The following is a 16,146-nucleotide window of genomic DNA, read 5'->3' on the forward strand; positions in this document are numbered from 1 at the left end:
CAATGGATAAAGTGATTTGGATGATCGAAGAAGTTAAGCAGCATCGAGCGCCGTCAGTACTTGGGAGGGAGATCTCTTAATGGTAAGGTTAGATTACGTTAGGGTTAGACAATTTCCAAAAATGGAAGTTATTTTCTGAAATTTATTGAAGAATGTTATTGGTGAACACATATTATTTGCTGCAGTATCAAGAAGTTTAATAAGAAAATCAATTTTATTTTTAGGTTAGGTTAGGTTAGGTTTGGTCAGGTTAGGTTAGGTTAGGTTAGTTTAGGGTTAGGTTTGGTTAGGTTTGGTTAGGTTAGGTTAGGTTTGGTTTGGTTAGGTTTGGTTAGGTTAGGTTAGGTTAGGTCAGGTTAGGTTTGGTCAGGTTAGGTTAGGTTAGGGTTAGGTTTGGTTAGGTTTGGTTAGGTTTGGTTAGGTTTAGTTAGGTTAGGTCAGGTCAGGTTAGGTTTGGTCAGGTCAGGTTAGGTTTGGTCAGGTCAGGTTAGGTTTGGTCAGGTTAGGTTAGGTTAGGTTAGTTTAGGTTAGGTTAGGTTAGGTTAGGTTTGGTTAGGTTTGGTTAGGTTAGGTTAGGTTAGGTTAGTAATATTTTATAAATCATTTAACAATGTTACGCCTTTTCCAAAATATTGAAATTTAGCTTCATTGACTTCTCAAATAATATGCCTTTTCCAAAACATTACTGTTATGTTAGGTTAGGTTTGGTTTGGTTTGGTTGGGTTAGGTTAGGTTAGTAATATTTTATAATTCATTTAACAATGTTACGCCTTTTCCAAAATATTGATGTTTAGCTTCATTGACTTCTCAAATAATATGCCTTTTCCAAAACATTACTTCTATGTTAGGTTAGGTTTGGTTAAATTAGGTTAGTAATAATTTATAAATCATTTAACAATGTTACGCCTTTTCCAAAATATTGAAATTTAGCTTCATTGACTTCTCCAAAAATATGCCTTTTCCAAAACATTACTGTTATATTAGGTTACGTTTGGTTTAGTATTTTCTGCAATAACAAGAAGTTTCATAGGAAAATCAATAGAAAAATAGGATTGAAAGGAAAATTCATGATTGGAAAACCGCCCAAATTGCGGTATTCGGTCTAATGGGATTCGGTCGAACGAGACATTCTATCCAATGGGATTCGACCCAATGGTATACAATCGAATTTGGCGGTAAATTATTGCAGTAATTTGGTCTAAAAAGCCTCTTCTTAAAAAAATGTTTTAGCCAATTAATGTTTTTATATTTTGTACGTAAATATATGAAAAATTGAAGGTCATATTGCACTTATAACTTTTTGGGTACTAATTAAAGTAATAATGTTTATTTTCCAATATATAAATTGGAGGCCAACAAGAAAAGGTGTAACTCCCAGTACAAAGCTTGTTGACCCAGACAAATACAAAAAAGAAAAAAATACATAAATTAAATTAAAACAAAGAAAATTATAAAAACCAATAGTCATATTAAACCATAGTTATATAGATAAAATCGATGAGGCATTAAAAATAATTATAATATGCAATCGTCATTTAAAAATTTTTGATACAATTTGAATTTAAAACAGGCTAGCGTATCACTACACCTTATGTCAATTGGGAGAGAATTCCAATCCCTAACGACACGAAAAAAATGAATGAAAAAGTGCATCACATCTATCTTTACCAATGGCAAATGTCAAAACTTCGTGCCTTTCATTAATAATGACATAATCTAGTAAAGGAAAGGTATAATGACCGTAGATTACCCGGTATAAAAAGACGAGACTAGAAAACTGTCTGAGTGCATACATAGGTAAAAAATTCAGAGTTTTTAAACGATCACCATATTGTATTCTATTGCAATTTTGCACATTATTGAACCATGACTGGTTCAATTGATAAAAAGTAAAATGTCTCAAGACCCGTTCAACACTGTCAAAATCCTTTCGAAAATGAGGAGACCATACCACAGACCCATATTCCAAAACAGGAATTACCAGAGACTTAAACGCTATAACAGCTGCTTTTGAACGATCAAAAGTTCTATTAATTAAACCAGTCAAGCGCCTGGCTTTAGAGTTAATGTATAAGACATGATCAGCCCATTTTAAATCACTTGAAATAAAAATCCCAAGTAACTTACATTTAAAGACCCGAGGCAAGATTTGATTAGAGACACAATAATCAACATTAAATACATTGCGACGTCTAGTTAAAATGATATATGAACATTTCGATACATTTAGAGACAAAAGATTTCTAATTCCCCAGTCAACGATTATATTTATATCTCTCTGAAGTAACACAGTGTCCGACATAGAGCGCACAGCTCGAGAGAGAAAGGAATCATCAGCGTATTGCCAAAGATTAGTATCAGGGGAAATACCAAGGTGAAGATCATGGGCGTACAGAATGAACAGTAAGGGACCCAATATTTATCCCTGAGGTACGCCAGTGGTAACAGGTTGATAACCCGAAAATTCACCTTGAAAGACAACTCTCTGTTCACGATTCCTTAAGAAATCAGCAACCCAAGCTAGAATAGGACCGCGAATACCAACACCATAAAGCTTAAAAATGAGGCGATCATGAGGAACAGAGTCAAAGGCTTTTTTCCAGTCAAAAATTATGACATGTACATTGGATGGTACACGTAAGTCTAACAAAGAAGCCCAGGAATGGAAAGCCTGGACTAACTGCGTTACGCAACTGAAGTCCTTTCTAAAACCAAACTGCTTTTCAGGGAGCACGCCGGGCTTAATACATTTAGAATTAATGAAATCAGATACAATTGATTCCATAATTTTACAGAACACAAAGGATAAGGATATGGGACGGTAGGACGCCATATCAGATCTGTCTAAGGAAGAACCCTTATATAGAGGAACAACATTAACCTTTTTCCAAGCAGCCGGAAGTCTGCCTACCTTCAACAAGTAATTTAAAATGTCCGACAGAGGATACGACACATTATCACGAGAAAGCTGTAACATTTCTCGGGTTACACCATCTGGACCAGGGGAAGAGTTACATTTCAGGTTATTGATAGCGGTGATAACCAAAGATGGAGTAAACAATAAGTTTAGCTCATCATCGACTGGTAGCGGAAGATTATACAAAATGTCAGCTGGGTTAGGAATTGGGCCAGATTTACAGAAACAAGAACAAAAGTACTCATTGAATTTAGTAGCAATGATAGCACAATCACTAATGGTATCCCCATTGTTCTTCATAAAGTTTGGAATTGGGAGTTTCGATTTGAGGGCGACAAATTTCCAAAACTTTTTAGGCTCAGAGCGTAAATTATTTGAGAGTTGCCTAACATGATTCGCATAAGAAGTACGAGATAAGTCCTTGATCTTATTTGTCAGACGACTGAATCTAGCTCTATTAAACTCGGTGAAATTGGATTTGAGATTTTTAAATAGTGTTTTTTTGACATTGGCTAAATGAATTATCGGACCCGTTATACAAGGATTAGATTTTCGCATAGGGCGAGAAGTAATCTTAGGAATACTATCATCAAGACAAGCAGGAAACATTGATAACCAATTGTCCCAGGCCTCGTCAACGTCATTTTCTAAGTTTAAAACCATGTCCCAAGGAGCGTGACTTATAAGTCCATTTAGCGAGACAATATCAGCATTGCGAAAATCAAAACTTAAGCGCTACACCACCTTATTCTGAGATACTTTACAAATTAATTCACCAGTCACAGCATTATGATCACAACCAGGTAAATTATCCACAGAGACTACATTCTTAATAAATCTTTTCTCATTAATATACACAAGGTCAAGAGTATTATTATTCCTCATTTTGTCAGAGAAAACTTGATGCAAACCAAGATTTGAGACACATTCGAACATGTCAAGTGATGAGAGGCAATCGGGGGTTGGTTTCGGAAGACCAAGATTAGCCATATTAAAGTCTCCGATTAAGATGAAAATATCATGGTTGTTAATCTCATCAATGATACTATTAAGTAAGGCACAAACCCCTATTACATAATCATGGATACACGGCGGAGGGACATAAAGACAACCAATCAAGATTGACCTTTCATCCGCCTTAGCAGAAGCAAACACAGCTTCAATTTCAATGCCACCAGGAGAGACACGAACTGCAGGGTGAATATCCAGCAAAACCGGAGATAAACTTAGGTTTATGGCTAGCAAGACTCCACCACCCCTAGTAGCACGATCACGTCGAAACACTATGTAATTACTTTCGAAGAGTTCAGTATAGCAAATATCAGGACCAAGCCAGGTTTCAGTTAACAAAAAAATATCCGGATTCATAATGCGAGCTACCACGTCGAGATCACGCAATTTTTGTCTAATACTACGAACGTTAGACAAATAGAAGGATATGGTTTCCAGTTTTTTTCGTCGCTTAATTTTAGTTTTTTTGACACCCTGCATTTTAGGAATGTTTATCCCATTAAGAGAATTTTCATCGAGAAACATACTTGAATTAACAAAAAACGAATCATCGATTTTCGGCACCCCGCAGTCAAAACAAATAAATTTTGAATCGCACGATAATTTGAAATTTTTTTAAATTGTTAAAATAGACACAGGCTGAGTGAAAATCGATTTCACACTCATGACAACGAATACTTTTTTTGCTGCGACGGGCGACTTTTAAGCAAATCTTACACGGAATTTTTCTGGCTGGACCGGGATTTAAATTTATATCACCGGCAAGAAGAATTACGGTGCAAACACACCAAAGGCTAAAATTACGCGACTTAGGCAATCTAGCGTTAGGTTTATGCTTAATAAAAGCAAACTGTTTAGACGGTGAAAACACATGAACGAGTAAGACAAGTATTGTCTCGCAAATTCGATATACGAATAATCAGATACATTTGAAGCACATAAATCGACATAGCACCCGAACGCAAATAGTCTCGAAGTAAATGTCAGAAATAATAAAGAGTAAACTATACCTACGAGACCAGGCAGATACGAAACCTTCATTACCTCTCCGAGTGACGTATGTCACGGAGAGGTATTACACCGGCCGTGTTTGTCTGTCTGTCTGTGTGTGTGTCTGTCTGTCAGACCCCACGTGACCGCGCTCGCAGTTTACAAATAGGAGCAAACAAATACCCAATTTCCGGAACGCGTTCGCGGTTCACGGAAATTTGGCCATTCATCTACCAACACCAGTCTTTACTAACTGGCTTCTAAGGACCACAATCTGCTAGTCTTTGTCCATCCCACATGGACACTAGTCTGTACTTGCTAGCTTCCAAGCACAACCATCTTCTGTTCTTCGTCAATTTCACCTTGACACCAGCTTCTATGCACCACCATCTTCTGTTCTTCGTCAATTCCACATTGACACCAGCTTCTATGCACCACCATCTTCTGTTCTTCGTCAATTCCACATTGACACCAGCTTCTATGCACCACCATCTTCAGGTCTTTGTCCATTCCACATGGACGCCAGTCAGTCCATTGTGGCTTCTTTTCCTTCGTCATCGTTTGGTTTCAAGATATACGCGGCGAGCGGCTAGGGTTACGAGAAACGTCTAGCCTCCCAATGGCAGGGCTTCCACCATCGGTTCACGCGAATGCGTTTTTATTCTACAGGGCCGGTAGGCCCTTGTAGATATGACTTGATACCGTTTTGTAACGTTAAAGTAATATTCACCCGCTTTTGCTAATTTCCTATGGAGATTAACATGGGTTTTTCGTGATTTTTCCCCACCGATAACTTAAAAACTACAGCGAAGATACTTTTCGGAATTATCTTAAATTAACAATTAAGTATTCAGGGTGTGCTATCGGCCAGCTTGATCAAAACAATTAAGTCTAAAAATGTTAATTTTACTTAATTACAGAAGTACGGCTTTGACCATCGTGATTGGACATAATAATTAGCTAGATATCTCTTGGAAAACTCAGTGTCAATACGTATCTGTAGTGTGGTGGTTATCACGTCCGCTTCACACGCGGAAGGTCCCAGGTTCGAGCCCTGGTAGATACATGTATTGACGATCGTGATTGGACATAAGAATTAGCTAGATCTCTTGGAAAACTCAGTGCTACCACGTATCTATGGTGCAGTGGTTATCACGTCCGCTTCACACGCGGAAGGTCCCAGGTTCAAGCCCTGGTAGATACATGTTTTGACCATCGTGATTGGGCAAAAGAATTAGCTAGATCTCTTTGAAAACTCAGTATTACCACGTTTCTATGGTGTAGTGGTTATCACGTCCGCTTCACACGCGGAAAGTCCCAGGTTCGAGCCCAGGTAGGGACATGTTTTAACCATCTTGATTGGACGTAATAATTAGTTAGATCTCTTGGAAAACTTGGACTTACCACGTGTCTGTGGTGTAGTGGTTATAATAAATATTTAACAATTATTTCACTTCACTTGGTTTAATAATGTGACATAGGTAGCGTACTTTTTCCCTACTTTTAAAACCATTAAACTAAGTAATATTAGAAGTTCAATAGATTGTCTAAAAAAGATGGTAAAAGCCACTGTAAATGGTGCATAAATGCTTAATATTTCCTTAATACTTGCAAATAATATTAGTAAATGGCGCGAATTGATCATAGAAATGGGGTTAAAGTACACCCTAAATGATGTCTTTTATGGCACTGGAAAAAACAGCATATATGGTGTTTGAATGCACCATTATATTTTAGAGTGCAAATGTATGACGGTAAAGCAAACTTAATTATTCAAAATTTAATTACATGAAGACTGAAGTGACAGATATTATATAAAAACGTCTTGGTTTGGACCAAGGCCGAAAAAACAAACGATATGTGTGAGGTTTATCAATTGACTGAAGTTTCAGATATTGAAATTTTTTTCTAGTTTTTTTTATCCACTCAATCCTTAATCAATATTTAATTCAGTCAACTGATTTTACTGTAAATAGATCTAGTCCCTCTAAATTAATTGAAAAAATTACATATCTACCCTTTTTCAAGAACAATTAATTTCATGATAAAATGTTTTCGAAAATGTAATTGTTCTTGAAAAAGCGTAGATATGTAATTTTTTCAATTAATTTAGAGGGACTAGATCGATTAACAGTAAAATCAGTTGATTGAATTAAATATTGATTAAGGATTGAGTGGATAAAAAGAACTAGAAAAAAATTTCAATATCTGAACTTCAGTCAATTGATAAACCTCACACATATCGTTTGTTTTTTCGGCCTTGGTCCAAACCAAGACGTTTTTATATAATCTATTATTGGTTTCAAGATATACGCGGCGATCGGCTAGGGTTACGAGAAACGTGTAGCCTCCCAACGGCAGGGCTTCCACCATCGGTTCACGCGAATGCGTTTTTATCTATTATTATAATGGAAACGAATCGTATATATACCCCAAAATTTGAAAAAAGCGGGAAAGAGGGGTACCCTTCACTTTAAACGTCAATATTAGCAAAGTTTCGAAAGATAATAGGAACAACTTTATTTTAAACGATTTAACTATTTTTAAAGTTATTTACTGGCGATTAAAATAATTAATATCATTTATATTTAATTAATTATTTCAGATAAACTTATTTCTATGTGATGACACAAGTGAGCGTTTATATAGAACGAGTAATGAAGATTGCATCCGAATCGAAACACTACACGCATATCAAAGTTAATATAAAGCGAGTAGGATGATACGATCTCTTACAAAGCGATAACATTTCCTTTTTGCAGAATATTAAATGGAAATATTTTTAATATTTTTCGGCATTACGATTCTTTAAGTAGTTTTGTAGCTATAAAGCTCTGTTTCATCTTAATATTCCAAGAACAGGAGTAGCAAATTTCCAATTTAAATTTATGGTAGCAGACGACGTTCTTACAAATGACAGGCAGGGATTGTAGAATCTTCATTCTATAATAGGTTTTCACAAGCCCAAGGCTGAGGGAACATTAAATGCTTTTCTTCCATGGTACTACTATTCCGAAGATTTTCATCCCCCACTTAACCTGGGAAAAAATCTCAAACTATGGCTTTCATACAACCGGGCTGCCAGACGTTCAGTGCGAATAAACTTACAAAACCAATCCATGTGGTTTGCGCACTGAACGCATTTCGACTTGTAGCCCAGGCTCTTATTATTTGAAAGCATGCAGGGCCGGAAATAAGCACAGGACACTGGACATTGTCCGAAAATTTTAAAATGTCGCATAATTGTTTTAAAAACGAAGGGGGTCACTGGACAATGTGTCCAATAAATATTTCCGGAATTTTCATAGCTTGAGCATGAAGATGCGATAGTATTTTGGCAATAAAATAAATAGAAAAGACGTTTTAGTAAAATATTTAGTCTCCTGTATTATTGCTCCATGGTGGCAGATTTCTAGAAGCCGATGGGGTAATGGAAACGGGGATAAGGGAGTTGAGATGGATTGGAAATGATGATGGGCGACCTGCGGCACCGTATCTCTCCCAATGTACCTCGCGCAAGCCCCTATCCTTCGGTAGGCGATTGCTAAGTGCTGCCGCGTAGCGAAATTTTATTTGTATGAGAACTAGCTTCTATTTTTAAGATACGTCCCCCCCCTAGTTTGAAAGAGATCTTTTTTACAAGCTGGTGTTAAAAAAATTCAACGGCGAAAAAAGTATTTAACAATCTGAGAATATTTTTTAAATATAAAAAAATGCTGTTTAGTTTATACGCCCCCTATTTGTGAAAGACCTTTTTAACGCACTTTTATCATTCTTTATTTGAATTTCAAAGGTAGTACTTCATAATTCAATCTTCTGTAATAAATTTCTTCGGAAAATAATATTTCAAACGTTACAGAGTCTTGCAAGGGGATTGCTTTTGCGGATCTTTGTGAGTATTTAACTGAATAATAAAATGGAGGAAGATAATAATTTGAGTAAAGAGGAAATCAGAAAACGAAAGGCAAGGGAAAGAATGAGGGTAAAAAGGTCAGATCCCGAATTTAGGAAACGCGAAAATGAAAGGAGAAGAGCGTTAGCCGCGGAAAAAAAGTCTCTTTTGGGAACAGGTTCTAGCACACAAAATGTTGGTCCTCCCGTGAGGCCAGTTGGCCATGATCGTACGAAAGATAATGCATTAAATAAATGTTCTATTGAAAGTACTGTAGGCGTAGGCATATCTATTAATAAGGAACCCAATAATGTACAAAATGTTAATGCTAATATTAGTGAAATCATCGAAAGCGATGAACAAGTGACTTGTAGGTCCCATGTTAATGCTAATATTAGTGAAATCATCGAAAGCGATGAACAAGTACCTTGTACGTCCCATGGTAATGTCTATCCGTTAGAGAGATTAAGAATCCTGAGACAAAATGAAGAATTCAGTAAGAGGGAGTCGCTAACTAAAGGGGAAAAGCGAGAGAATTAGTCAAATTGTGAAATTGAAAATCAGGGTGGAATATTTACCAAGAAATTAAAAAGGGTTGATGAATGGTATAGATCAAGCGAACGTGTAAGAAATCAGTTAGGTAAGGCTACTGAACGCCAAGATCCAAAGTATAGGGAAAGTGAACGTGATAGAAACCAAGCGGCTAAGGCGGCTAAACGCCAAGATCCCGAGTATAGAGACACTGAACGTGATAGAAACCAGGCGGCTAAGGCGGCTAAACGCCAAGATCCCGAGTATAGAGACACTGAACGTGATAGAAACCAAGCGGGTATGGCGGCTAAACGCCAAGATCCCGAGTATAGAGACACTGAACGGGATAGAAACCAAGCGGGTATGGCGGCTAAACGCTAAGATCCCGAGTATAGAGACACTGAACGTGATAGAAACCTGGCGGCTAAGGCGGCTAAACGCCAAGATCCCGAGTATAGAGACACTGAACGTGATAGAAACCAGGCGGCTAAGGCTGCCAGGCGTGAAGATATAGGTTTTAGAACGTCTGAACGTTCTAGAAATAGATCTTCAGCCGCAGATAGCCGAGCAAACCCTTCGCTTATAGAGCAGACCTATTTTGATAGCATAAAAGATGGCCCAACGTGGCCGTGTGAAGGATGTTCAAATCTTTTTTTTAACTCATCTGGCACCATTGTAAAGTCCATAGATTTTTTGTCAGTCCCTGGTATTGAACACAGAGAGTTGAATGATGAAATATTTTTGTGTAGTACTTGTAATAAAACCGTTAAGAGAAAGCAAATTCCAAAATTTTCAAGGGAAAATGGATTTGTGATTCCTGAAATACCTGCGCAATTAAGTAACTTAAGTAATTTAGAAGAAAGAATGATATCACCACGAATACCATTCATGCAAATAAGAAGGTTAGGGTGTGACCAACAACGTGGTATTAAAGGAAATGTGGTTAACGTCCCTATAAATGTAGAGTCCACCGTCTCGGTTTTACCCAGGTTACCTCAAAACACAGATACTATTCAAATTGAGTTTATGAGAAGAATGCAGTATAACACACCCTATTTGTACGAAACTGTGAGACCCAAAGTCATTTTAGAGGCCCTTAACGTTCTGGCAAAAACGCCTTTGTATGTTAAACATGGAATTACCGTTAAGAGTGACATATTAGACCCCATTCCTGAAGAACTTGAATTTATTGTTGACGAAAATGACCGTCAGGTAAATCAAGTTGATGTATCAGGAGATAATCCAGTAGCGCCAATAAACGCAGAGAATGATAGCGATGATATGTGGAATGAACCCAACGAAAGTAGTTCGTTAACAGTTGGGAATCAAGACACATTATTAGTTTCTTTAAGTAATTTTTTGCCAAGTAATACCATGCATGTGAAGTTTGCTCCTGGTGAAGGTCAAACCCCAATGTCTTTACTCTTTGACGAGGATGCGGAAGAATTGTCATTCCCGAGCATTTACGTGGGTCAAAAAATGAACCTTAAGGTTAAGGGAAGTTTTGGTGATATTTTTAAATGGGAGCTTCGTAATATTGATAGGCGCTGTGCTAAAAATCCTTCGAAATTGTTTTACTCTTTTGTCAAATTGGAAACCTTGAAAGTTATAGTTAGGCGGCATAGCAATAAAATCATGCGTTTTGTGATTAAAGTATTAAACTTTCAGGGTAGCTTATACACATGGCGAGGGTTGATTTTTTTAAAGGAGGCGTTTTAAATTGTTGTTAAGACGGCGGCCATCTTGACAAAATGGCGATGAATGTGGGTATAGTTTAAATTGGCTATATCTCTGAAAGTTATCGTTAGATATTCTTCATTTTTACAGCAAACGAAAGTATTTAATGTTGTCTAACTTAATATACCCATATCAACTTAATCAAATTTATATATTTAACTTTTTTAAATTTTACACCGATATTTAAATTACTACAATGACCGTTTAAGATATAAAACGTATTTATGAGGCATTAGAAAGCTCGGTTTCTTCGGTTTCAAATGATAATTTAAATTATTAAAATCAAAATTTAATATAGTGTATTATTTTCCCTTATTCTATTCTCAGGCCCACTTCGAAAAATAGAACCAAATCGTTGAGAGACAAAATTATGATAATGAAATTGGATCAAAAATTGTATCAGTTAATTAAGCTTTAATTCGATAGTAATTAATTAATGGAAAGTGTGTTTTACAAAATGAACTTTAATTTCCATCACGTAATCGCCATCCCCAATCTTCCGGACGTGGCAGATCCATTATTGGGTTGAGCGTCTGTCCCCAGCAAATAGCACCCTGGTAAATTGCTCTCTTGACGTGCTGTTCCAAAGCCGCTTTCGTTTGGGATATTTTCTAGTGAATTGCAGTGCCTTGAAAATATTATCCTTCTGGCTTCGTTAATGTTGGTGTATGTACTCGTTCTGTCATACATTAGGATAACAAACCTTTCTATTATTGACATTTGCAAATCTGTGATATTGGTATTCGTTGGTGATATGTTTATTAGCGCTTCCGTTAATTCTGGAAATGAATGCCAGATTTTCTACGCTGTTTTCTTTTCATGATTTGCAAATGATGGTACTGTGTCGCATCCAGTCAACGACTTTTGCGGTCCTATAGATATCGATATTTCGTGGACAGGAAGATATCGAAATCCCTTTCTAGTTCTAAATGTAATCCATAGCCCATCTAATATTGAGCATGTGCTTAATGGACGACCTGCTCCAGAAGTATAGTAGTCCTCCATGCATAATGAAAGATCCGACTTTGTTCCATGCCGCAAGCTCCAGTTTTCCGACATTGACGGTGGATATGATTGGTTTTCATGGGCGATGAACTCTTCAACATCTCCTTGTCGAGATTGGCAAGCAACGTATATTCGCGAGAATAGTCCTAAATCAATTTTGATCGATGCTAGTTTTGACTTGACTTTTCCCTGACCTTTAGCAATAGGGGTCGAAAACAAAGTGAGCTTGTTTCGAGGCAAAACATGGTCAGTAGGTTTGACTCTATCAACAAGTAGATCTTTAATAAAAGATTTAAATTGTTCTTGTCCTATTCGCATGCGGTTAATTCAATTTTTTGTGCGTCTCTTTTTCAAAAAGAGAAACAGATAGCTTTTAGTTACAGTTTACGAAAAATCCAACACCAGTCGAAATAATCTTTTATCAAGTGAAACCAAAACTTTTTCGTGCCTATGTTTAAATAAGGGAATATCCATTGTTACCAAGCGTATTTGACTTATCATGTAGTATAAAACTTGAAAAAGAAAATGTACATTGTAATTTCCTTTAGAGAAAATTAATAACTTGCCATTTTTTGGGCAAAACTATAATTATTTGACTATTAATCATTTAAAGATTAATTAATGTACATTGTAATTTCCTTTAGAGAAAATTAATAACTTGCCATTTTTTGGGCAAAACTATAATTATTTGACTATTAATCATTTAAAGATTAATTAATATTATAATGGAAAAACCAACATTTCAATAATGCCTATATTTTAAGCAATCGTTTTCTGCAAGAATGAAAATGATCTAACGGTAACTTGCAGAGATGTAGCCATTTAAAATTATTATCCAGTCTACCGCCATTTTTTCAAGATGGCGGCCTTCACAACAACAATTTAAAAAGCCTCCTTTAAAAAAATTTATCCTCCTCATGTGTGCAAGCTCCTCTAAAAGTGTGACACTCTAATCACAAAACGCACAATTAATTAAATTTTTTGGGCTATGCCGCCTAACTATTAGTCAATCTATACAGGTTTGCATGAGGAAAACTAAAAGAACAGATGGGTCGAATTATACTGCTGGACATTTAGCTTCTGCAGGTTCTCTAGATGCTTTAATTAAGCAGGATGATGGTTTTAGGGTTTTAGAAAGACTACAGAGCTCGCCTTCTTATTGGCAACACAGACAAAAGGAATTGATGGGTATGATTAGACAGCTTGGTACGGCTACCTTTTTCATAACGTTTTCAGCTGCCGAAAGTAAATGGCCGGAGCTACTTAATATTTTGAGACTAACCTCTGGGCAGGAGAGTTTACCTAACGATGATATTAGCAATTTAAGTTTTTCTGAAAGGGCAAAACTGATTCAGGATGATCCTGTTACTTGCGCTAGATATTTTGACCACCGTTTTCGGGCTTTGCTTAAGGCTCTACAGAAATTAGGTCCTCTTGGCGTTATAGAAGACTATTATTTTAGAGTAGAAATACAGCAAAGAGGTTCGCCCCACCAACATGGTTTGATTTGGATAAAAGATGCTCCAAAACTTAAAACTGATCTCTCAAATGTTAAGGAAGTAGAGGAATTTATTGATAATGTTATTTCTTGTGCTGCTGAGCACAATGACGAACATTTAGATTTGTTAACACGATTACAAATTCACAAACACACAACGACTTGTAGAAAGAAGGTCAATAATAATTCCGTTTGTCGTTTTGGAATCCCGTTTCCACCTATGCCCAGAACCATAATTTACGACCCTAGTTTAAGAGAGCCTGGTAGCGTACAGGAAGAACTCAGATGTAAGGCAAGGTCAAAGAGATTGTATGAGATGTTGCAATCGAAAGAAAAAGAGTTTTGGGTAGATAGTTTTGAGGAGTTGCTAGCTAAGTTGGGTTGGTCAGAAGTGGAATATATTTCTGCCGTTACTTATGACCTCAAAAGGAAAACAGTTTTGTTGAAAAGACACCCTAAAGATACTAGAGTTAATCCTTACAATCCGTGCGCTTTGCGTCTTTGGCAGGCGAATATGGACATTCAATTCGTTCTTGATGCTTACGCACTGGTTATGTATATTGTATCATATATAGGAAAGTCTCAAAGAGGGATGTCTTTGCTTCTGCGCAAACCTTCTAAACAGGCAAAAAATGATAAATGTTCAGTAAAACAGAAGTTGAAACTAATTGCTAATCAGTTCTTGAATGCCCACGAGGTAAGCGCTCAGGAAGCGGCTTACTGTGGTTTACAAATTCCTGTGTCCAGGTGCAGTCGCGCCTGTGTTTTTATAAACACCAATGCCCCTGAAAATCGTGTACACATTCTTAAGAGTCAATCTGAACTTGAAGAACTACCAGCAGACAGTAATGATGTTTTTGCCTCTGGGATGCTAGAACATTATGTTCAAAGGCCAGAGGAACTAGAGGCAATAACGTTAGCTCAATTTGGAGCCTGGTACGAATATTCCAAAGCCCGTAGAGTGACTAAAGCCGCCCACGATCATGTTGATGAGGGAGAGAGCAATGAAGTTGAAGCTTGTGGTAAATGGCTGAAACTTAAAGATGAATCAGGGTTTATTAGGAAACGTGGCCATGCTAAAATTATTAGGTACAGAAGATTCAATTTAGAAAAAGATCCCGATAACTTTTATCGTGAACAATTAATGTTGTTTAAGCCTTGGCGCAATGAAAGTAATGATATTTTGACAAAGGATATGAAATCAGAATATGAGCTTTGTCGCGAAACTTGTAATGAATTCTGGAAAGAATTTCACAATGAAATTGACGAAGAAGCCGTGAATCAGGCTGTAGCAGATTTTGAAAATGGAGAAATTCAAGTGGATGTTACTAATATCCAGCCTGAATTAGAACATAGAAATGAAGTTGATAGATCTTTAGCTATGGATGATTCCGAGTTTTTAATTAATACGGTTCAAGAACCTTAAGGAAATATTAATAGAGAAATTATTGATTGCAATGCCGAAAATACTGTTGCTCCGTAAATTATCTTAATTAATGACTCGGAGTACAACTCCCTTCTTAGAAAATTGAATTCAAAACAAAGAGAGATATATTACCATGTTTTGTATCATGTAAAAAGCAAAGAAACTCCGTTGCGCCTCTTTGTTACAGGGGCGCTGGTGTGGGGAAAGTCTTTTGATTAGTGCTATATTTGAATCTGTGTCAAGGTTTTACAACAAACAACCTGGGAGTAATCCATCGGAAGCGAAAGTAATCCGTTGCGCTCCTACTGGCAAGGCTGCCTTTAACATAGGTGGGGCAACTTTGCACAGTACTTCTAGTTTACCCGTTAGCCAATTTGGTGGAAATATATCGAGATTGGAAAGTGAAACACCTCATAAATGCAGGTTACTCTATGGTTAAGTAAAACTAGTAATAATTGACGAAATTTCAATGGTTGGAGCGAAAGTGTTTAATCGGGTAAACGCTAGGTTACAAGAGATTATGGGTTGTCCTGATTATTTTGGTGGTGTGTCTGTCGGTAGGAATTTACTTTACTTAACTAACTCAACCAACAATTGATTCTGACTAATTAGGCCACGAGGAGTTCGAAAAAAATAGTGAAAAAATTCTAAACCCGCCGCAAGTTGGTCAAAAAATTTTTGGAAAATTTGAAAATTGCATGTACTTACCGCCATTAAGACCGCTACGCGACTAAACGCATTCTGCCCTCGATCTTGAAAAACTACTCGGGGGGGGGGTAAATGTAATAACAAGGACTCGCGACGGAAATCAGAGAGCACACACTGCGGAAATAGAGCTATGAAATTTTAAACACCCACTGAAACATATAGAATTCTCATACCAGAATAGAAAAATATTTGAAGCAAGCTCCAATTTTAAAATAAACAACGATATTTTGCTAAATTGCGTAGATTATTTCGGAAGTAAAGAAGATAAACCACAATATTTTGGAAAAGGCGTAACATTATTTGGGAAATAAATGAAGATAAACAACAATATTTTGGAAAAGGCGTAACATTATTTGGGAAGTAAATGAATTAGATAAACCACAATATTTTGGAAAAGGCGTAACATTATTTGGGAAATAAATGAAGATAAA

At 36.7% G+C, this 16,146-nt stretch overlaps 3 non-coding genes across 3 annotated transcripts; all 3 read left to right on the plus strand.

Moving 5' to 3' along the window:
* The first annotated feature begins 5,911 nt into the window (after nucleotides 1–5,911).
* On the plus strand, nucleotides 5,912–5,984 carry TRNAV-CAC (transfer RNA valine (anticodon CAC)). The gene has a single exon. It is a non-coding gene; the product is annotated as a tRNA-Val (tRNA).
* A 65-nt stretch (nucleotides 5,985–6,049) lies between these two features.
* Nucleotides 6,050–6,122, plus strand: TRNAV-CAC (transfer RNA valine (anticodon CAC)). Its single transcript has one exon. It is a non-coding gene; the product is annotated as a tRNA-Val (tRNA).
* A 65-nt stretch (nucleotides 6,123–6,187) lies between these two features.
* Nucleotides 6,188–6,260, plus strand: TRNAV-CAC (transfer RNA valine (anticodon CAC)). Its single transcript has one exon. It is a non-coding gene; the product is annotated as a tRNA-Val (tRNA).
* The last annotated feature ends 9,886 nt before the right edge of the window (nucleotides 6,261–16,146 follow it).

The sequence above is a fragment of the Phalangium opilio genome, unplaced genomic scaffold, assembly GCF_054372755.1.
Source record: "Phalangium opilio isolate 3A_F unplaced genomic scaffold, DU_Popi_V2 ptg000093l_1, whole genome shotgun sequence".
NCBI classification, from domain to species: Eukaryota; Metazoa; Arthropoda; class Arachnida; order Opiliones; family Phalangiidae; genus Phalangium; species Phalangium opilio.